The following is a 24,113-nucleotide window of genomic DNA, read 5'->3' as shown; positions in this document are numbered from 1 at the left end:
GTTAATATGTCCGAGCCTTGGGCTGCCACCCCTGCTTTACACTTTGTGAAACATCTTCCAACTCAACTTACTCATCGTGTCTGTAGAGCCTTAGGCATGATAATTTTTGCTGTGGTTTCCTTAGTCACACTAATAACTTCTGTTGTGATGTCCTCTGTAGCTTTGCATAGTTCTGTTCAAACGTCTCTGTGCATGGAGAACTGGACACAGCCAACCAAGTACAGCCAACCAAGCATGGCTACTTCAGAATAAAATTAACACTGAGTTACAAACTGAAGTGACAATGTTGAAATCCCCATGGTTAGGGGAACAAGCACAAAGTTTACAATTGCAACAGCAGTTGTGCTGTCATTTTAATCGTACTCATATTTGTGTAATCAACTTAGAATATAAGCAAAGTGAGTATCCCTGGGACGTTGTGAAAGCCCATTTGCAGGGAGCTTTCACATCCAACATCACCTTTGATATTGGTGAATTACAAAGCAAAATTCTTGATTTAAATAAGCAAACTCAAGAGTTTCAGCCTTCTTTAGAAGCCTGGACCGAATTCCAGCAAGGCCTGGAGAGCCTCAGCCCTTGGGCCTATCTAAGGCACCACATTTACATCTTATATGTAGTTCTTCAATAACGTTTTCTGTTCTGTTCATAGTCTGTAAAATCAGATCTCTGTTTTCTGTTCATAGTCTGTAAAATCAGATGGACTGCCAAGTGGAAAATGAGAGCTGCCCAGCCTGGGCTTACATTCTTTCAATTAATTCATAAACAGAAAGGGGAAATGCTGGGAGCTGAAAAGGCCAAAGAGATCATGACCAACTCAGCATTCCACTGGAGGCTATATGATCGAAGAGCAAACTGTTTATCTTGAATGCAGGATGTGGGCAAACTCACAACTGCACCTGCCACCAGGAGGTTTGCTAAGGGCAATCACTCCCTGGTGCCATGCTCATTGAGGTTATCTACTGGGACATCTAGAGCCTATCATTTGAAGCATGCAGTCTTGCAAGCCTGCTGTAAATCAAACTGCCAACCAACAATCACCATCCCCCCTTCTCACTATCTCTTTTGCCCAATAAATGCGAAGGGCTCTAAAGCTCAGGGCCCTTGTTCACTAGAAGCAAGGAGCCCCCTGACCCCTTCTTTCAAACATACTCTTTGTCTTTTATTCCCATGTTTGCCTCCTTTGTTCAGTCCCCAAGGTCCGTGCAGGTTACATGCCCATCCAGGAATTTGTTGTTGTTGTTCTCATTTTATTTTTTAGTTCTAACATTTCCACTTTGTTCTTCCTTATATGTTCTATTTTATTTGCTTAAACTTTCCATCTTGGCTGAGTGCGATGGCTCACACCTGTAATCCCTGCACTTTGGGAGGATGAGGCAGGCAGATTGCTTGAGGCCAAGAGTTTGAGACCAGCCTGGCCAACATGGTGAAACCCCATCTCTACTAAAAGATACAAAAATTATCTGGGTGTGGTGGCACTTTCCTGTAATCCCAGCTACTCAGGAGGCTGAGGCAGGAGAATTGCTTGAACCTGGGAGGTGGAGGTCACAGTGAGCCAAGATCTTGCCACTGCACTGGGCGACACAGCAAGACTCTGTCTCAAAAAATAAGTAAATAAAAATGAAAAATGAATTTTCTATCATTTTATTTATTTCCAGATTATTTCTACACAGAGCAGAGGCACTGTGACCCGAGAGAACACTGTGACCTGAGAGAACACTGTGACATGGTCTAGGACACAGGGAGGCAGATGTGAGTAATCTTTCTCTGGTCTCTGTGTGTGTGCTCCTATATTAGTCCGTTCTCACACTGCTCTAAAGAATACCTGAGGCTGGGCACGATGGCTCATGCCTGTAATCCCAGCACTTTGGGAGGCTGAGGCGGATGGATCACTTGAAGCCAGGAGTTCAAGACCAGCCTGGCCAACATGGTGAAACCTGTTTCACAAAAGAGTTCCTGGATTCAATTTTTCCTGAATCCAGGGAAAGTTTTCAGCCATTATTTCTTCAGATATTGTTTGAACATTTTAAAATTTTTACTTGTTTAAAAATTTGTGTAATAGCCACATTAAAGACTTTGCCAGACAACTCCAAGAGCTGTGTCATTTCAGCATTGACATCTGTTGATTGTCTTTTCCTGTGTGAGCTGAGATTTTAATGTTTTTTCCACAAGTCAAGTAATTTTGGACTATATCATAGACATTTTGATTTTCATAATATTCTGAACCTTTTTAAAAAATCCTATCGAGAATGTTGGTATTTTTGTTTTTACAGATAATTGACCATATTGGACTTAGGCTGTGAGCTCCAACCAGCCTTCTGCGGGTAGTGATTTCAGTGTCAGTTCTGTTTTCAAAGGTTTTCCACTGTCATTTGGACCGTTCTTTTTTTTTTTTTTTTTTTTTTTTTTTGAGACAGAGTCTTGCTCTGTCACCCAGGCTGGAGTGCAGTGGCCGGATCTCAGCTCACTGCAGCCTCCGCCTCCCGGGTTCACGCCATTCTCCTGCCTCAGCCTCCCGAGTAGCTGGGACTACAGGCACCCACCACCTCGCCCGGCTAGTTTTTTGTATTTTTTAGTAGAGACGGGGTTTCACCGTGTTAGCCAGGATGGTCTCGATCTCCTGACCTTGTGATCCGCCCGCCTCGGCCTCCCAAAGTGCTGGGATTACAGGCTTGAGCCACCGCGCCCGGCCATGGACCGTTCTTATATGTGCACCACTCAGTGGTCTATCTAAGACCTGGGCAGTGATATATCCTTTAGTTAAGTTCTGAAAGTCTGTGTGAGTTGTTTAGTATTTAATTCACACATGCAAAACAGAGGGATGAGCCCAGAAGTTCATAGCAACTTTATTCGGTTACTTTCCCAAGCTCTTCCCTCTCTTCTTAATACTTTTTTTTTTTTTTTTTTTTTTTTAAATTCTGGGAGGCTCCTCTTTTTGGTTCTCTAATCAGAAGTATGAGGCCTATTTATCCTGTTAGGCCAGCCACTGCCTATGTCTATACCTGTGTTTGGGACCAAGCAGTGAGTGAACACAGACAGAAAAAGCAAGAGAAGTCTGTCCTACCCTCTTAGGACAATAGCTCCTCTGATTGTAGAGGAAGGTTCTTATCTGTCAGTTTTAGGCTTTATAGGCCATCATTGCTGTTGCTGCCACCATCACAAGGACTTCTTGGGGGATAGGGTACAAGTGAATTGAAAAAAGAAAAATAAAGGGAAATGTCCTTCATTCTGGGCATTTGGAGGCCTTTTTCTGCTCCTTAAACCAGAGTTAGAGGACTTTTCCTGGAGATTTCTCTGTCTGCGCTGCTATACATTTCCAGGTTTCAAGCTGCACTGAGTCCAGCCCGGGAAATATTGGAGGAAAAAAATAGTAAACTAACTGCTGGCCCCATGGTGCTTCACATTCTGGTTTTATCCCTCAATCTATCTGTTACCATTAATTTTTCAAAGTTCTTAAATAGTAACTCCTTGCATTTTGTCCAGGTTTTATAGCTGCATTCACTGGGAGAAGTGGGGCACAGTGCACTTACTCCATCTCACCTGAACCAAGCTCTGTTCTCTTTAATTTTTAAAAAAGAACTCTTTCCAGAGACAGAGAGAGACAATGATAAAACAAGTTAAAATGTTAATAGTTGGGGAGTCTAAGTGGTGGCTAAAATGGGAAGTCTTCATACAATGTTTTGGAGCATTTTTTGTAAGATTGAAGTTATTTGAAAAAAAAAAAATTTAACTCTGGGAGAACAAATATGGATGTATAGAAACCCCTCATAAGAATAATAAAAAATAAAACAACAAAATAGCTTTTCTTTTTTTCTTTTTCTTTTTCTTTTTTTTTTTTTTTATTTTTTTATTTTTTTTTTTTGTGAGACGGAGTCTTGCTCCGCCACCAGGCTGTAGTGCAGTGGCGCGATCTCGGCTCACTGAAACCTCTACTTCCCGGGTTCACGCCATTCTCCTGCCTCAGCCTCCCGAGTAGCTGGGACTACAGGTGCGTGCCACCATGCCCAGGTAATTTTTGTATTTTTAGTAGAGACGGGGTTTTACCATGTTGGTCAGGCTGGTCTCGATCTTGTGACCTCATGATCTGCCTGCCTCAGCCTCCCAAAGTGCTGGGATTACAGGCATGAGCCACCACGCTCGGCCCCAGTAGCTTTTCATTTAAAACAATCTCTCTGTTGGGGTGAGCGTTAAAGCAACTCAAGCTGTTGCTTGCCTCCCAACCCTGCTTCCTGAGATGGCATCTGGGGGTAGGTAAAGGCTTCAGATCCTCTTGGAGTTGGGGGTGAGGGTGCTGCCTGGGCTGCTCATGTGTGGACCCAGGAAGAGGTGGTCATTCTGATATTCCTAAGGACATCTGTGGCAAAAGATGATTCTGGTTATCTATTGTTTTGGAAAGCAACAGCAATCATTTTGCTCATAGGTTTTCAATTTGAGCAGGCTTGGTGGGTAAGTCTAGTCTGTATGTCGTCTGGATGGCTGAAAGGCTGAGGGTGACTTGACAGCTGGAGGCTGAAATCATCTGAATGTTCACTCACTCACATGTGAGGACTTGTTGCTGGGATCTCAGCTGGGTCTATCAGTTAATGGCTTAGTAAGTTCCTGCTGCTATAACAAAACACCTTAGACTGGGTGGCTTAAACAACACACATTTATTTCTCACAGTTCTGGAGGCTGGGAAGTCCAAGATTAAGGTGCTGGCAGATTACAGTTCTTGGAGAGGGCTCTCTTCCTGGCTTGTGGACAGTTGCCTTCTCATGGTATCCTCACATGGTGGAAAGAGAAAGCTCTGGTGTCTCTTAATCTTCTTATGTGGGCATTAAACCCATCATGGGGACTTCACCCTCATGACCTCATCTAAACCTAATTACTTCCAAGGCCCCATCCCCTAATACCATCACATTGAGAGTTAGAGCTTCAACATACAAATTTGGGGGGTGGAGTGGGAGAGTACATGGACATTAGGTCTATAACAACCAGAATACCTATATGTGGCTTCTCTATGTGGCTGTTTGGCTTCCTTACAGCATGGTGGCTGGGTTCCAGTAGGGAGTGTCCCAAGAGAAACAAATGGAAGCTATATCACATTTCAATGACCTCATCTTGGAAGTCATATAGCATCACTTCTTTCACAGTCAATCACTCTTCTCCTCCTCCTGGATTAAAGGAAAGGGAATTTAGATCCCATTTTTTAATGGCAGAAGTGTCAGTTGCATCATTAAGAGGAGCATGTGAAATGTGAGATCTTGTCATGGCCATTTCTGGAACATGCAATTTGCCAGAAAGAGCACAGTGATTATTAAAACACTAAAATACCTCCCAATCAGTTACTACATAGCAGAGCCCCTCGCCCCTCAATCTCATTGCCCTTCTCCCTACTCTCCCCTGGGACACCCCCTTCTCAGGCCTCCCCAGGATCTATTGTCTGAAGAGTTGATAACCTGGCATAGTCAGGACCTCTGGGAACTTGCTCCAGGCTAGGGCCAAAGTCTTGTGATAGGAATTGCCTTGCTAGCTGTTAAATCTTTTGAGTGTCACCTCTGGCGATGAGGCATCCTCATTGGCAGTCTCCCCAGCCTGACCTAGGAGTCTGGGGAAGCCTTGCTTGCTTCACCTAAGATGTGGGACTTTACCTTCTATTGTGACTTCCCTTCCCTGGTGCTTTTGACCTTCCCTTTATCCTATATAACCCTACCCTCTCCAGGATTTGTACCATCAGTGGGAAGCCAGGACACACAGACTTCTACCTACTTTGCCCTGTCCCTTTGTGACTTCACCCTTCTCCCATGGCAGGATCTTTTCCATTAAGTAGCATTCTTGTGCCCCTTTCTTTACGACCATGATAACAGCAGGAAGAGAGACTGGCAGCTCCCTGCGGGAGAATTTCAAAAATATTATTCCTGTTATATGGGCAAGGTGGGAAGAGGTGAATTGAAAGAAACCAGCAAGGCTCAGGTGACTGACATGAGAACATGCTGATTAGAGAAGTAAGGGAAAGAGGGAGAGCATGGAGTGGGGGCAGCCACAGGACAGGAGGTACTAGAAAGAAAGCAACATGGAAAGAAGATTTGTATAATGATTTGCCATGTCTTCTGAAAGTATATCCCATGAGAGTATTACCATGAGATACCCGGGAAATACTTAAGCTACTTTTCAGTTATTTTGGGTCTTAGTTTTATTGATTGTGGTTATGACTTGCATTTCTCTAATGACTAGTAATGACTAGTAATGTTAAGCATCTTTTCTTTATTGGCCATTTGCCTATCTTTTTTGGAGAAATGCCTATTTAAATCCTTTGCCTATTTTCAAAGGCAAAGGTTGTCTTTTTTTTTTTTTCATTGAATTATGCATTCTTTGTATATTTTGGATACAAGTCCCTTACCAGATATATGATTTGTAACTATTTTCTCCCATTTTGTGGGTTGTGTTTTCATCTTTCTTTCTTTTTTTTTTCTGCGATGGAGTCTTGCTCTGTCACCAGGTATGAGTGCAGCAGCGCGATCTCGGCTGACAGCAATATCCACTTCCCAGGTTCAAGCACTTTTCCTGCCTCAGCCTCCTGAGTAGCTGGGACTACAGGCATGCGCCACCACGCCCAGCTAATTTTTGCATTTTTAGTAGAGATGCGATTTCACTATGTTGGCCAGGATGGTCTCGATGTCTTGACCTCGTGATCCACCCACCTTGGCCTCCCAAAGTGCTGGGATTACAGGCGTGAGCCACTGCACCTGGCCCTGTGTTTTCATTTTCTTGATGGTGTTCTCTGATGCACAAAAGTTTTACATTTTGATGTAATATAATTTGTTTGTTTTTTCTTTTATGACTTGTGCATTTGCTGTCATATCTAAAAAGCCATTGCAGAACCCAAGATCACAAAGATTTACTCCTATATTTTCTTCTATGAGTTTCACAGTTTTCACTCTTAAGTTTGGGGTCTATGATCTATTTTGTGTTAATTTCTGGGTCTGGTGTGAGGAAGATCTCCACAATAATTACTTTATATGTGCATAATTTTCTTTGCACCAGCATAAACTCATACTAACTTGTTATAACAATTCTGGACAGGATCTAGTTTGAGGCATTAGAAGGATGAGATGTCAATTTCAAAAGAGCCTCTAACAAAGCAACATGAATTCTGCTAAAACTGAAGAAAGAACAAACATGAAATTTGTGGGGAAGCTTGGGTGGAAAATGGGGAAATCATTGATGCTTTACAAAAAGTTTCTAAGGACAATGCCCACCAAAATCAGAAGTTTACAAATAGATAACTTGTTTTAGGAAGAGACAAGACTATGTTGAAGATGAGGCCCACGACAGCAAACCATTCACATCCATTTGTGGGGAAAAAAATTAGTCTTGTTTGTGCCTTGATTGATGAGGACCAACGATTAACAGCAGAAACAATAGCCAACATAGGTGGACATCTCAATTGGTTCAGCTTACACAATTCTGCCAAAATACTAAAGTTGAAGTACTTGAACAAAATACAAAAGCTGAGCAAAGTTTCCAGTTAATGGGTGCCCAAATCCTTACACCCAGATCAGCTGCAGACAAGAGCAGAGCTTTCAGAGGGAATTTTAAACAAGATCCTGAAGGATTTTTTTTTAAGTAATTATACTAGGAGATAAAACGTGGCTTTACCAGTATCATCCAGAAGGCAAAGCATAATTAAACCAAGAGTTACCAAGAGGTGGGAGTGATCCAGTCACAGCAAAGGTTTGTTTGCTTTCTGGAGGCCAATGAATGATAACATCTGCTTATTATGAGAGTGTTTTGAGAAAATTACTCAAAGCTTTAGGAGAAAAAACTAGGGAAAGCTTCACCAGAGCGTCCTTCTCCACCATGATGATGCTCCTGCTCATTTCTGTCATCAAACAAGGGCAATTTTATGAGAATTTTGATGGGAAATCATAAGACATACACGTTACAGTCCTGATTTGGCTCCTTCTGACTTCTTTTTGTTTACTAATCTTAAAACAATCTGTAAAGGGCACCAATTTTTCTTCAGTTAATAATATAAAAAAGACTGTGTTGACATGGTTAAATTCCCAGGACCCTCAGAGTTCTTTAGGGATGGACTAAATGGCTGGTATCATCACTTATAAAAGTGTCTTGAATTCAGTGGAGCTTTTGGTGAGAAATTAAGTCTATACTTTGTATTTTTAGCTTTTCATTCCATTTTCCATAAACTTTTTGAAGTCCCCTCATGTTAAGTATCTACAGTAGCCAAAATCATAGACAGAAAGCAGAATGCTGGTTGCCAGGGGCAAGAGGGAAAGGGAATAGGGAGTCACTTGATGGGTACATAATTTCAGTTTTGTAAGATGAAAAAAGTTGTGGAGGTAGATGATGGTTATGGTTGTGTAACAATATGGCTGTATTTAAGGTCACTGAACTGTATATTTTAAAATGGTTAACATAGTAAACTTTGTGTGTATTTTACCACAGTAAAAAAAAGAAGGAAGGGGAATTCAGATACAAAATTGACCATCTCAGAAAATACGGTGTCACTTTCCCAACCCAACTGGAGAAATTATGTTTCTGTGGTCTCTACGGAGCTATTGTGCCGACTCAGCTACACTGCCCACTGCATACAAGGTTTGGGCAAAACACCTGCTGGGCGAAGCTTTGCCAATATAGAAATGCGTAAGTAACAGGGAAGGCTGATCACCTCCAAACTCTTGGCCCAATGCTGAGCCAAGAGCTCCACATCTGGGCCTTCTTTCCATTGTGGCAACTGAGCCTCCCGTTGCTACTACCATGCAGCTTGGTAATACTCAATTTGGCATAAGCAATAGCAAAGGTGTGCTTCTAAGCTAAAACACCTACAGCCTCAGAAGCATAATGTGCATTCTGAAAGAGGCCTCTGCAAATCTGAAGTATAGAAACATACCTGAGATGGATGGGGTCTGAGACCCCCAAGGTGGAACTGCCAAAAGTCCCAATCCCCTTCTCCCTTTGAGCTCCTATGGCTCTCTTCTTTTACTTAACGGAGAAAACCTTCTGGATTTGAAGTATCAAATATATAAATGTCTGACAGTATCTTGACTGTATATTTCAAAGGTTTATACCTTAAAGGGTTTAAGAATTCTGGTTAAGGGACAGTCTCTAATGGTGAAATTTCTGACATTCATCAGTAGATGGAGTTGATACATTTGAGCCTTATCACAGTCTTAGGAGGCTCCAGGAATCAGAGACATGGTCTCCACTTAAATGTCCAAATCTCCTCCTTAAACAAGCTTCCAATGAGCTACCCAGGTTCTGCTTGAATATCCCCACTGACAGGGAAGCTATTACTTCCAGGAGTAGAAGTTTTCACCTTCGGATAGTCTGTGTATTGAGTGAAAAGGCCTGTGGGAATGGGGATTAGACCAGCTCTTCTGCTTGTGGGTGGAAGTGAGTACATGAGGCCAACTCTGAAGGTCCTAAATTTGATGGGCAGCAGGAGGGGGAGGTGAGATGCATTGCTGTATCATCAGGGCGTGACTGGGACTGTCTAGTACTGCACAAAACATAAGGCTTGGGTGAAACTATACCTAGTCAAAACTCTTATAAATTCTACAGTGGACGTTTGGTGGCATTTGTCTTTTCCGGTAACAGCACTTTGGTTTTCATTTGGGGAAGCACTCATTCTCCACTCTTTGCCATAAAGTTCAGGTGGAACTAACATAACTCTCAGCTCCAGGAGTGGTCATGTGACTCAAGCCCTTAAATACGGTGATTGATTTAGGAATGGGCATGTCTTAGTCCATTCTGGCTGCTGTAACAAAATATCATACCTTGGGTGATTCATAAACAACAGAAATTTACTTCTCAGAGTTCTGGAGGCTGGGAAGTCCAAGATCAAGGCAGATTTCATGTCTGGTGAGAGCAAGCTTTCTGACTCATAGATACTGCCTTCTTGCTACATCCTCACATGGTGGAAGGAGTGAGAGGTCTCTCTTGGGCTTCTTTTATAAAAGAACTAATCCTATTCATCAGGACTCTACCCTCATGACCTAATTACCTCCCAAAGTCTCTATCTCTTAATACCATCACCTTGTGGGTTAAAAATTTCAACATATGAATTTGGGGAGTGGGACACAAACATTCCAACTATAACTGCATATGATCCAAACAGAGTGTCCTAGTTACCTCAGGCTGCCATAACAAAATACCATCAACTGTGTGGCTTGAACAACAGAAATGTATTTTTTTACAGTTTTGGAGGGTGGAGTCTGAGATCAGAGTGCCACCATGGCTGGGGTCTGCTGAGGGTTCTCTTCCTGGATAACAGACAGCTGTCTTTTTGCTGTATCCTCATACGTGAGAGATAAAGAATGAGGAAGAGCTAGAGTGCACTCTCTTTGCTGTCTCTTCTCTCTAATCCCATCATGAGGGCCCTACCCTCATGATTTCTTTTTTTTTTTTGAGACAGAGTTTCACTCTTGCTGCGTAGGCTGGAGTGCAATGGTGTGATCTTGGCTCTCCGCAACCTCTGCCTCCCGGGTTCAAGCGATCCTCTCACCTCAGCCTCCGAGTAGCCGGGACTACAGGCATATGCCACCATGCCCAGCTAATTTGGTATTCCCAGTAGAGATCGGGTTTCTCCATGTTGGTCAGGCTGGTCTCGAACTCCTGACCTCAGGTGATCCTCCCATCTCCGCCTCCCAAAGTGCTGGGATCACAGGTGTGAGCCACCGCACCCATCCATGATTTCTAAACCTCATTACCTTCCTGTTGTGCGAAACCCCCACTGACTCCAATGGGGATGGCACCAGGTTCAAGAGGCCAAAGAAGAGACCTAGAGCCAGCAAATGAGACATGAGGTTTTATTTGGGGCTTACATACAGGAGAGAGAGTCCAGTGGTGGCGAGCTGGACAGGAGAACCGCGGTACATACAGTCCAGTGGTGGCAGGCTAGATGGGATAACCACATGGGTCAGTGGTAGTGGCCTGGGCAGAAGAACCACAACTGCTTGTAGAAGACATGCAGTTTATATAGCATTTTCACTTAGCACCCTCCCCCTAACAGTTTCCACCTAGCAACTTCACCTAACCTAAAACAAAGGGTCTAGATCTCCTGTATGGCCTGCATTCCACAGGATGGGCCATATGTTCCTCATAGACCCAGATGTTCCTCATACACAAGGAAGGACTCTCCAAGTTGGCCACTCCCAGATTTCCTAGCTTGGAACCCACATTCAGGTGTGTCTGCCATACAGAGTCATTCTCAGGGTATACTTAAATTATTGCTAGTATGCACATTTACCATACATTCCCAAAGGCCCTATCTCCAAATACCAGCACATTGGAGGTTAGGGCTTTAGCATATGAATTTAGGGGCGACATAGTTCAGCTCATAGCACAGAGTTAATCCCAAATTATTGTGGGTGTAGTTACTAAATAAAAGAGAACCCTGATTATAGTAGAGCCAGCAGTGTCAGAATCTAGATGACCCTTAAGCTTTCCACTTTATGGGCCAAAAAGTCTCCTTTTAGCCAGTCTAAATTAAATTTTCTGCCACTTGCAACTAAAAGATTCTTGAGTAATATGATCCCCAAACTTGCAGATCACTTGATCTCCAAAGGCTGCACTGGCTGGTTAATCAGTTGCTTTGTGTGTGTGTAATGACTGTAGGAGGCTCTTACACTTAAGCCTTCATCAGAATCACTTGGAGAACTTGGTAGAGTCCAGATTGCTGTGCTTCAACCCCAGTTCCTCATTCTGTAGGTCTAAGGTGCAACTTGAGAATTTCTGTTTCTACAAGTTCTGAAATGATGCTGATGCTGTTAGTCTGGGAATCCCACTTTGAAAAACAGTGAAATGGAAGCCCTTGATTCCTGAAATGAGGATACCTGGAATCTTTGTGGCCCAAGATTGAGACAAGGGGTAGGATGAAACTTTTCTTTAGTGGGAAAGAACCATTTTGGTATGCCCTGGGAGTCCTCAGGGAGTTTAATCCTTACTCTTAGCTCCCAAAGGGGAGGTAGGGAGGTATTATAGTTCCAGAAGAGATTTTCTTAGAGATCCTTTAAAAATGTCTGTTGTGCCTCCCTACAAGGCTTTTCTATTACACTCAGAAAAAATTCAGGTGCCTTACAAGGCATTACATGATCTGGCTTCGCTGGGGAAAGTGGTAGGGATCAGAATCCTTCATTCCCTTGACTCTCCTCTCATGTTCTATGTCAGTAGCTACAGGGCTCATACACACTGGAATCTCCTGGGCCACTCTGGCAGCAAGGAGCATTTTTCAGGCTATGAGATGTAGCAAAATTAATCTTCATAATAACAAAAAACACACCAACTCTTCTCCTCAGCTCTCTAAATGTCTAGGAAATTCTTATTCTATGTTGGTCTGAACTAAACTATATCTCTCAGATGCTTTGGCGCCCAAAAATAGTTCTTAGACTCCCAAGTATGTACTCAGATATTTGGATTGGGAATTGCGATCAGTAGATCATAGTGGCTACAAATAATGACCTATGACTCTAGGAGGAGTCACCAAGCAGTGTGTACCAAGGGCCAAGACAGGGGTCTTAACTGCTCCAGGAGATTAGGAAAGGGGCTCTTCACCATGTAGCAAGGCAACAGGAAGCTAACTCAACCATAAGAAATACAGTGATAGGTGTTTTGCATAGAGTGGCTTATGTAATCCTGATCCCAACATCATTATTATTACCCCTCTTTTACAGAAGGGAAAGCTGAGGATTAGTGACACAGAATAACTTGCCTATGGCTACATGCGGTAGCTTGAAAAATGGTCTCTCAAAGGTACCAGGTTCTAATCTCTTACCTTACATGAAAACAGGGTCTTTGCAGATGTGATTAAGTTAAGGATCTTGAGATGGAAAGGCTATCATGGATGATCAGAGTGGGCCTTAAATGCAGTTGCATGTGTATAAGAGGAAAGTAGAGGAAGATTTGACCCCATACACATGGAAAAGAAGGTACTATGACTATGGAGATGAGAGATTTGAAGATGCTGGCCTTGAAGATTGAAGTGATGTGGCCATAAGCCAAGGAATGATAACAGCCACCAGAAGCTGGAAGAGCCAAGAACGGATTTTCCCCTGGGATCCCCAGAGGGAGCATAGCCCTGACGACACCTTGGTTTTGCCCCAGTGATACTGATTTCAGACTTATGGCCTTCAGAATTGTGAAAGAGTAAATTGTGGAAGAATCAGTTTCTTTCATTTTAAGCCACCGTATCCGTAGTAATTTTGTACAACAGCCTCAGGAAACTAAAACACATAAGCCCAGAAATGTGCCCAAGTCTGTCTGGCCCCAATAGCTCTGCTGTTTGCTCTGTACTGTGGAGCAAAACAAGGCAGGAGAAAACAAATGCTACTCCCCATGGTCTGCATTAATAGAGATGGAGTGGGCATGGGAACCCACATAGGACCATTATTTGGCTTGGGAACATGGTGTACTTTTTTTTTTTAATTATGAAGATTTATTTTGCTACATGTGGTAGTCTGAAAAATGCCCGTTGGTTCAAGCTTCTGAGTAACCAAGCATTGACCTAGTGGGCCCATAGTGGCTGGATACTGAGAAGGGGTGATGGGCAGGGACAACCTCAGATGAGGGATGTGCTACAGATCACCCCCAGATGGGACAATCATGTTGATGTGAAAGTGATATTGTCAGATAGGCTAACAGATTCTAAGTAGTATCAGAAGCTGCCAGGTTAGCTTGCTACTCTGCCATAGATTTAACTGGTGGGAACACATCAATCCCATATAGATTAAGATTACTTATTACTTACACAGACAACAGTGGTATTAGCTCCCCATGGCCCTTGATCACAGGATGACACTGGAACAGAAGGGGCCAAGTGACATGCAACAGAGCTGATGGGTCCCTGATGCTGAGGAGCCAATTTTATGCTGCAGCTAAGCAGCTTTACAGCCTGTAGCTGTACCCTGAGGGGAGGAGGAAAAGTGGATAGGCCTGCCTCATCAGAACCAGCAAGGCAGATGAGAAATGGCCATGACAGTCTTCCTGTAGGTAGAGAGGTGGGTGAGAGATGGCCTTGTGGCAGCTCCTTGCAAGCCCACCTGACTTCTCATGATCTGGGTGATCAAGGGGTATCCCACCAAGACTTAGGTCAGCAGTGGTTAAGCCTTGCCCCGTAGCCTAGGTAAAAATGTGCGAGGTTGTCAGGGCACCAGCATGGAGGAGTTCCCCTACAAATATGAGCCTTTCACAGTGAAAAGGCAAGAACTTAGATTTTGCCACTTCTTTGAGTCTTCATTTTTGTATTAAGACTTGTGTGTGTGTGTGTGTGTGTGTGTGTGTGTGTGTATAACAGGGTCCTGCTCTGTTGCCCAGGCTGGAGTGCAGTGGTGCAATCACAGCTTACTGCAGCCTTGACCTCCCAGGCTCAGGTAATCCTCCTACCTCAGCCTCCCAAGTAGCTGGGACTACAGGTGCGTGCCATCACACTGGCTAATTTTTTGTATTTTTTGTAGATGCAGGGTTTTGCCATGTTGCCCATACTGATCTCAAATTCCTGGGCTCAAGTGATTCTCCTGCCTCAGCCTCCCAAAGTGCAGGGATTACAGGCGTGAGCCACTATGCCTGGCATCCTTATGCAGACTCTTGTGTCATATAAAACTCACATCAAATCTGTAGGTTTTTCTCCTGTTAATCCATCTTACATCAATTTAATTCTCAGGCCCAGCCAAAGACCTTAAGAAGGGAGAGGTAATGTTTTGCTTTCCCTACACCATCACCCTAGAAAGTTTCCTATTGTCCCTTTCCAGTCAACCACCTCCCCAAGAAGCAATCACTGTTCTGATTTCTATCCCTGTGGATTTGTTCTGCAACATCATTGTCCAATAGGACTTTCTGCAACGATGAAAATGTTCCATGTCTTCACGGTCCAGTACCATAGCCAATGGCTACATGCAGCTATTAAGCACTTGAAATGTGGCTAGTGCAACTAAAGAAATGAAATTTTTATTCTACCTAATTTTAATTAATTTAAATTTAGATAGCCACACAAGGCTAGTAGCTACCATATTGGATAGCTCCAGCTCTTTTTTTGTGCTTTTGATAGTTTACATTGTTGTGTGCCTCACCAGTTAGTTTCTTACTGCTGAATGAGGTTTTTAAAATTTTTAAATTTATTTTTTATTGAGGTAAAATATATATAACAGAGAATGGACCATTTTAACCTCATTTTAAAAAATTGAGATGGTGTCTCACTCTGTTGCCCAGGTGGAGTGCAGTGGTGAAATCATAGTTCACTGCATCCTTGGCCTCCTGGACACAAGTATCCTCCCGCCTCAGCCTGCCAAGTAGCTGGGACTACAGGTGCACACCACCATGCCTGGTGAATTTTAAAATTTTTTTGTAGAGATATGGTTTCACTATGTTGCCTGGGCTGGTGTCAAATTTTCAGGCTCAAGCTATCCTTCTGCCTCAGCCTCCTCAAGTGCTGGGATTACAGCAGTAAGCTACTACATCTGGCCCCGTTTTAACCATTTTTAAGTGTAGGTTCAATGGCATAAAGTACATTCAACATTGTTGTGCAACGATCACCACCATCCATCTCCGGAACTTTTCCCCTTCCCCAGCTGAAACTCTGTACCTTTTAAACAATGACTCCCTGTCCCCTTCCCTCAGCTCCTGGCAACCATCATTCCACTCACTTTCTGTTGCTGAGTATGTTTTTTACTGCTGGGTAGTTTTTTTTAAAAGCTCAGTACTATCCCCTGCCTCCTTGATATTGCTCTGCTTTGTATATGAGTTGAATCCTTGAAAGTTAAATATGCACAAGACACAGTTCATCTACATGCCTTGGTTTCAGCATGTTCTGTTTGACTAGATGAGTCTTTAACCGCAGATCCATGCCTTCTGTTTCTCTGAATCCCACATTCTGAATGTACTGCCAAGCTGTTGGTATAGACAAGATGTCTGCTCATTGTGAATTCTTGGTACCTGATGGTGAAGTTGGGTAGGGCACCACATTTGCTGAATTCCCATGAGGTATCTGAGTCCAAGGCTTTAGAGCAGGTCATACCACAGGGAAGGGACTTTCCCAAGCAAACTGCTGGTTTTCCACCAAATCCATGAGGCTGAGCATGTGATCACTTCCCTGATACTTCATCTTGATTGCATTCTAGATGATATGCCCAGCTGGGTTACATTCTCCAGCCATGTCAGGTATGGCCATGTGACTAAGTTTTGGCAATGGAACTGGAGCAGAAGTGTGCTGGGACTCAAGCTGAAGACACTGGACTAGTGTCTTCCACTATTTCCTCCTCCTTCTAGCTGGAACTTTGATACAACACCCTAAGTTAGGGATTGCAGCAATGCGCTAGAGGATTGCAGGGCCACCCTCCCAGCCTGGGACTCTGGATGACTTCATGAAACAAGCCTGCCTACTTCCCTGGACTGTTATGTGAGAGGAAGATAATGATCTGTCTTGTATAAGCCATTTTACTTCAGGGCTAGCCTTTGCCCTAACTAATACAACCACAGACAAGGCTGAAATAGAATCTGGACCTCCTGACTCCCAGGCCATCCCTACACCATAGTACAAGGGGTATTAGATTGGAGGAGAAAGAGAAGTGAGTGTAGCAAAGTTATCCCCAGTGGCAGCAGGAGAAATGCCTCTGCTCTTGCCTGAAGGTACTTTCTGTCTGGGCCTCAGCCTTAACATCTCACTCCTGGTTGTTTGTGGTGGCTTCCTACTTGGTTTTCCTAAGTCCAGCCTTTCTTATGCTGGCTAATCCTCCTTACCATAATCAGAACAGTCTTTCCAATACCTATGTGATCTCTGAAACAGACATTTTATCCAATAGCCATTCCTTTCCATTGTTTCCCTTCTTGGAAGAGCCTATCTTCCAAGATAGAAGTTGAAATATTAGTAATTTGTTCTCCAGTATCCCTTACAGCAAGGGTTGGCCATGTAGCCAATGGGACACATTGACATTATTGTATATGGTAATTTTTTTTTTTTTTTTTTTTTTGAGACGGAGTCTCGCTCTGTCGCCCAGGCTGGAGTGCAGTGGCCGGATCTCAGCTCACTGCAAGCTCCGCCTCCCGGGTTCACGCCATTCTCCTGCCTCAGCCTCCCGAGTAGCTGGGACTACAGGCGCCCGCCACCGCGCCCGGCTAGTTTTTTGTATTTTTTAGTAGAGACGGGGTTTCACCGTGTTAGCCAGGATGGTCTTGATCTCCTGACCTCGTGATCCACCCATCTCGGCCTCCTAAAGTGCTGGGATTACAGGCTTGAGCCACCGCGGCCGGCCTGTATATGGTAATTTTTATGTTTAACTTTTTGAGGCACTTCCAAACTGTTTTCCAAAGTGGCTGTACCATTTTACATTCCCACTAGTGATGAATGAGGGTTCCAATTTCTCCTCATCCTCCCCAACACTTGTTATTGTCTCTCTTTTATTACAGCCATCCTATTAGGTGTCTAGCCAATGAGAACTGTGGGAAAGTCTGACAGGGGACTTTGGGGAAAGATTTTCCTCCCTAACAAAGAGATGTATGTAACAAAGACATCACAAGAAAAGAAAACTACAGACAAATATCCCTTATGAATAAAGATGCAAAGATTCTCAACAAAATAGCAAACTGAATCCAGCAACATAAAAAAAAAAAACTATACACCATGACCAGAAATGCAAGGATGGTTTAATATCAAAAAATCAATCCATAAAAATACACATCATCAATAGAAGAAGGAAAAACCACATGATCATCTCAACAGACACAGAAAAAGCATTTTACAAAATTTAACATCCTTTCATAATAAAAATGTTCAACAGACTAGGAATAAAAAAGAACTTCCTCAGCCTGATAAAGAACACCTATTAAAAAACCAACAGCTAATATAATATTTAATGATTAATGATTGAGGCCGGGTATGGTGATTTTCGCCTGTAATCCCAGCACTTTGGGAGGCTGAGGCAGGTGGACTGCTTGATCTCAGGAGTTTGAGACCAGCCTGGGCAACATGGTGAAACCCCATCTCTAAAAAACATAAAAATTAGCTAGGTGTGGTGGTGTGTGCCTGTAGTCCCAGCTACTTGGGAGGCTGAGGTGGGATGGTCATTTGAGCCCAGGAGGCAGAGACTACAGTGAGCCAATATTGCACCATTGCACTCCAGCCTGGGTGACAGAGTGAGAACCTGTGTCAAAAATAAATAAATGAATGAATGAATGAATGAATGAATAAATAAATAAATAAATAAATAAATAAATAAAGATTGGATGCTTTGTTCCTAAGATCAGGAACTAGACAAGAATGCCCATTATTACTATTTCTATTCAGCATTGTACCGGAGGCTCTGACCAGTGCAATAAGGTAATAAAAGAAGCTAAAAGGCATCCAGATTTAAAAAGGAGAGGTAAACCATTTCTGTATGCATATGACGTGATCTTGCATATAGACAATACTAAGGAATCCACAGAAAACTATTAGAGGTAATAAACAAGCTCAGCAAAGTTGTAAGATATAATATAAATATACAAAAATTATTTATATACCTATACAATTATTTGTATAGGTATATATCTATACCTATACAGAATAATCTGAACATGAAATTAAAAACCAAGCCTGTTTATAATAGTATTGAAAATAATAAAATAATTAGATATAAATTTAACAAAAGAAATGCAAGACTTGTACACTGAAAACTACAAAACATTGCTGGAAAACATGAAAAGGTATAAATAAATGTAGAGATATACTATGTTCATGGATTAGATGACCTAATATTTTTAAAATGGCAACACTCTTCAAACTGATCTAAACTTTCAATAAAATCTTCATCAAAATCTGAATGGCATTTTTAGCAGAAATGGAAAAACAAATCCTAAAATGGTAGTAGCTTCTTGTTCAAGGCTCCTTGTCAGTGAGATAACCCTCCTGTCTTCACTGATCCTCCTGACCTTCACCTGATGCTGTTCTTTGGGGGAAAATGGAACACTGGAAAGCCAACACTTTTCTTTTTCTTTGTCTCTGGCCTTCACTACTACAGTAAGTGAACAAAGTCTTGACTATTAATTTCATTTGGCTTATTGTCCTAACTGACCATCTCAACACCTGACATCTTGACAATCTTAAATTATTAAATATAACAATCAAAAGACAGATTGGCAGGGTATATATGTTGTTTGTGATAAACTCATTTCAAATTCAACAATTTAGGTAGGTTGAAAGTAAGTGATATAATAAGATATATTATGCAAACAGTTTAAAACATAGAAGTGGCTAAATGAATATCAAACACAGTGGACTTCAGAACCATGAAATTTACTAGAGTCAAAGAGGGATATTACATAAGAATAAAATGATCAATCCACCAGGAAGATAAAACAATATTAAATGTGCATGCACCAAGCAACAGAGACTTAAATATGTAAAGCCAAAGCTAATAAAATTGAAAGGAGAAATAGATAAGTCCACAATTACAGTCAGGGGCATAAACAACCCAATCTCAAAATCAATTGAACTACTAGGTAGAAAATCAGTGAGGATTTAGAGGATCTGAAAACTATTAAACAACAGTTATCTAATAGGCATGTATAAAATACTCCAACCAACAACATAGAATACACATTAGTTTCAAGAACCCAATAAATATATACCAACATAGACATATCTTGGACCATGAAAGAAACCTCAGCAAATTTAAAAGAATTGTAATTATAGAGTATGTTCTCTGACAAAAATGGAATAAACCTACAATTCAGTAGTATAAAGGCAGAAAATCTCTAAACATGTGGAAATTAAGCAACATACTTCTAAATAATCTACGGCTCAAAGAAGAAGTTTAATGGGAAATTTTAAAACTACATAAAACCAAATAAAAGTAAAAATACAAGGTACCAAAATATGTGGGATGCAGCAAAAGTAATGCTGAGAGGAAAATTCATAGCACTAAATGCTTAACTGGAAAAGATGAAAGGTCTCAAATTAGCAATTTAAGTTAGTACCTCTAGAAACTAGAAAAAGAAGAGCAACATAAATTCAAAGCTAGCATAAGGAAAGAAACAGTAAAAATCAGGGCAGATATAAATAAAATCAAAAACAGAAAAACAACAGAAAAAATGCAAAAAGCTGATTTATTAAATAAAATTGATAAGCCTCTAGCAAGATGGAAAATAAAAAGAGAGAAGATACAAATCACCAGTATCACAAATGAAACAGGGAATGCCAATGTAGATCTTGTAGCCATTAAAAAGATAATAAGGAAATACTGTAAATAAATTGATGCTCATAAATTTGATAACTTAGAAGAAATGAAACAATTCCTCAAAAATAAAAAAACTTCCAAAACCCAACCAGGATGAAGCAGATAGTTTGGTCAGTCCTAAAATCATTAAAATGGCTGGGCATGGTGGCTCATGCCTGTAATCCCAGCACTTTGGGAGGCTGAGGTGGGTGGATCACCTGAGGTCAGGAGTTTGAGACCAGCCTGGCCAACCTGGTGAAACCCCATCTCTACTAAAAATTTAAACATTAGCTGGGCATGGTGGCAGATGCCTGTAATCCCAGCTACTCAGGGGGCTGAGGCAGGAGAATCACTTGAACCTGGGAGGTGGAGGTTGCAGGGAGCCGATATCGCACCATTGCACTCCAGCCTGGGCGACAAAGTGAGACTCCATCTCAAAAAAAAAAAAAATCATTAAAATAACTGAATTCATAATTAAAATGCTTCAAAGCTGGATAATTCTACCAAACATTTGAAAAAACACCAATTTTACCTAATCTCCTCCATAAAATAGAATCAGAGGAAACACTTCTCAATTCATTTGATGAGGCCGGTGTTATGAGACAAAATAAAAAGAAAGGAAATTACAGACCAATATCTCTTATTAATTCTGATGCAAAAATCCTTGACAAAATATAAGCAAGCCAAATCCAACAATGTATAAAAATAATTATTCACCATTATGAAGTTAGATTTATTACAGCTATGGTAATTCAACATTCAAAAATCAATCAATTCACTGTATCAACAAGCTAAAGAAAGAAAAGCACATAATCATATGAATTGATGCAAAAAGAAAGCATCTGACAAAATCCAAAACTCATTAAGTCTCCCAGCAAGTCATAAATAGTACAGAATTATTTCAACTTGATAAAGAACATGTAAAATAATTATACAAAACAAAAAATCCACAGCTAATATACTTAATGGTGAAAGACTGCTTTCCTCTTACAATGCTTTCCTAATGGCGCTTTCCTTCTAAGACAGAAACAAGGATGCTCTGTCTTACCACTCTTATTCTACACAATACTGGAAGGTCTAGCCACTGCAACAAGGCAAGAAAAGGAAATAAAATGCCTAACATCACAAAAGAAGAAACAAAACTGTACAATTTATAGATAATCTGTTTGTAGAAAATCTAGAGGAATTTAAAATTCAACAAACAAACTCCAACTAAAAAGTGGGTTTACAAGGTCATAAGACACTAGATAAACACACAAACTTCAGTCACATTTCTACACACTAGCAATGAATATATGGAACAAAACTTTAAACCACAATACCACTTATAATCTCTCCAAAGAAAACGAAATATTTAGCAAAACATGCATAGTATATGTATGCTGAAAATGATAAAATACCAGATAAAAGAAATAAAAGATATAAATAAATGAAAATACTGTGTTTACAGATTGTAAGTCTCAACATAGTAAAGATACCAGTTTTCCCCAAATTTATCTGTAGGTTCAATGTTCATATCAAAATCCCAGCAAGATTTTTTGTAGCTATAGATACGTTTATTTTCCAATTTATAAGGACGTGTATAGTCTCTAGAATAGCTAAAATAACCTTGACAAACAGGAATAAAGTGGGAGGAATCAATCTACTCAATATTAAGGTTTACAGTATAGCTACAGTAATCAAGACAGCTTGGTAGTTTCTTATAAAATGAAACATGCAACTATTATATGATCTAGCAACTGCACTCTTGAGCATTTCAGAGAACTGAAAACATGTTCACTCGAAAATCTGTACACCTACGTTCACAGTAGCTTTATTCATAGGAACTAATAACTAGAAACAACCCATATGTCTTTCAGTGGGTGAATGGTTCAGTAAACTACAGTACATATATATCATTAAATACTCCTTAGCAATAAAAAGCAATGAACTGCTGGTAGGTGCAACAACTTGGATGAATCTCCAAGGAATTATGCTGTGTGAAAAAAAGTCAATTGTAAAAGGTTATATACTGTAGGATTCCATTAATATTTATTCCATAAGTATTTATTTTTGCAATAATAAAAATTTTAAAATGGAGATCAGATTAGTTAGTGCTTGTCAGGGCTTAAGGATGGGTAGGGAGTGGCTGAAGGAGGAAAACAGGTATGATTATAAAAGAATAAAGTCCTTTGATATCTTTGTGATGATGAAGGTGTCTATTGTGATTGCAGTGGTGAATATACACACCTATGCCTGTGATAAAATTTGCATCGAACTAAATACACACCACACACACACAATGAGTACATGTAAAAGTAGGAAAATCTGAATAAGATGGGTGGATTCTATCAATGAAAATATCCTGGTCATGATATTATACTACAGTTTTGCAAAATGTTATCATTGGGGAAAACTAGGTAAAGGGCATATATGGGATGTGTCTGTATTATTTCTTAGAGTCTGTAATTATTTCAATAAATATTTTAATTTAAAAAAGAAGTAAAATACATCTGCCTACTTTCTGATCCGGTAAATCTGCTTCTAGAAATATATTGAATGGAAATATTTGCATGAGACAGGGCAATGGAGGTGGGGGGAAGGGTTAGATTCTGATCATTGTTGAAGCTAGAGCCACCACAACTTACCAAGGAATTGAGAGTATCCCCATATCTCTGGCCCAGTCTCCTCATGGTTTCCTGGCTTCACGCTGCAACATCTAATCCATTTGCCATTCTGTAGCTGAGATGATCTTCTACAAACTCACCCTGACCATAGAGCCTTCTATGGTCCCCCACTGCCCTCAAAAGCCAGCATTCTTTCCCCTGGCATAAGAGATACTTCATGATCTGGCCTCTCTGACTCATGCTCAGTCCTGTTCTGCAACTCCCCTGACTCACTGCATTCCCTTTTGACACGAGGCCTGTGCAGATGCTGTTCCCTCAGCCTGGAAGACCTCAGTCTGGGTGACTCATGCTCACTCTTTAAGTCCCTGGTCAGACAGCACTTCTTCCAGGAAGCCAGCCTGACCTTCTCAGCAGGGTTCTAAGACCCATATTTCCTGCCTAATCACAGCCTTTTGCAAAAGTGAGTAATGGTTGTCTCCTTACTGGCTAGGCACAGGGTGGGGGCTCAGAGTGTGATTCTTCCAAGTAGAGGGGCTCCCCATTGGCTCAGGACTAAGTCCAGATTCTGCACCATGTTCAGGAGATCCTGTAGCATCTGACCTCTCCTGACCTCCCAGCCCTGGATCTAGCCCCCATCTCTCCACTACTTCCTTTATTCAGCCTGTTGACTTTTAATAGTTCTTCTAACTCTCCTCATGGTCTTCTCTCAAGGCCTTTGTTGATACTGTTTTCTCTGCCCTGACATGCCTCCTTCTTCCCATTTTCACCTGGGTACCTCCAACTCATCCTTTCCACTTCAGTGGGAGGTTTCCCTGACTGCCTGGGCCAGGTGAAGGCCTCTGTTATGACGTTTCCCATGGTACTCTGTGCCTCCTTCCTTCCAATGCACATCATAATTTGTCATTCATTATTTTTTGCCTGTACTTACACCAGAATGTGAACCCCATGAAGGCAGAGCAATTTATGTCTTGCTCACTGCTGAATAGTGCATGGCACCGAGTAGGAGCTCAGGACATGTTTGTTGAATAAATGATTAATTTCCCTCCTCAGAGACAAATGCAGGCATGTGGCTTGCCCAGTTGACCCGGGGTCTTTGTGAAGTGGACAGCAATTCTGGGCACCAGCTGCATGACAGGTACTCTCGAGACCTCACTTATTCCTGACCATAACCCCTTGTGATAAGTTTATCATTCTCATTCTACAGACGGGTAACGGAGGCTCCAAGAGAAGAAATAACATCTGCAGAATCACTGCTGGTAAGTGGAGAGTCAGGATTTAAACCCAACTCTCTGGCCTTTGAAATTGGTTTCTTACCACAAAAAGGCACTGC

At 41.5% G+C, this 24,113-nt stretch overlaps 1 protein-coding gene across 6 annotated transcripts in view; it reads left to right on the top strand.

The window, feature by feature from the left end:
* Window positions 1-24,113, top strand: part of LOC114670456 (uncharacterized) — a 45,274-nt gene that overhangs the window by 8,243 nt on the left and 12,918 nt on the right. For 5 of the 6 annotated variants that reach the window (XM_077951399.1, XM_077951400.1, XM_077951396.1 and 2 more), the window contains exons 4-5: window positions 1,656-1,749; window positions 23,988-24,039. The gene's annotated coding sequence lies outside the window, so the exon portion shown is untranslated. Of the gene's footprint in view, window positions 1-1,655; window positions 1,750-12,784; window positions 12,905-23,987; window positions 24,040-24,113 lie in introns of those variants that run through there. The other variant, XM_077951401.1, reaches the window with a different exon arrangement.

The sequence above is a fragment of the Macaca mulatta genome, chromosome 10 (assembly GCF_049350105.2).
Source record: "Macaca mulatta isolate MMU2019108-1 chromosome 10, T2T-MMU8v2.0, whole genome shotgun sequence".
NCBI lineage: Eukaryota > Metazoa > Chordata > Mammalia > Primates > Cercopithecidae > Macaca > Macaca mulatta.
The sequence above is the reverse complement of the archived record's forward strand: the minus strand, read 5'-3'. Positions and strand labels throughout refer to the sequence as shown.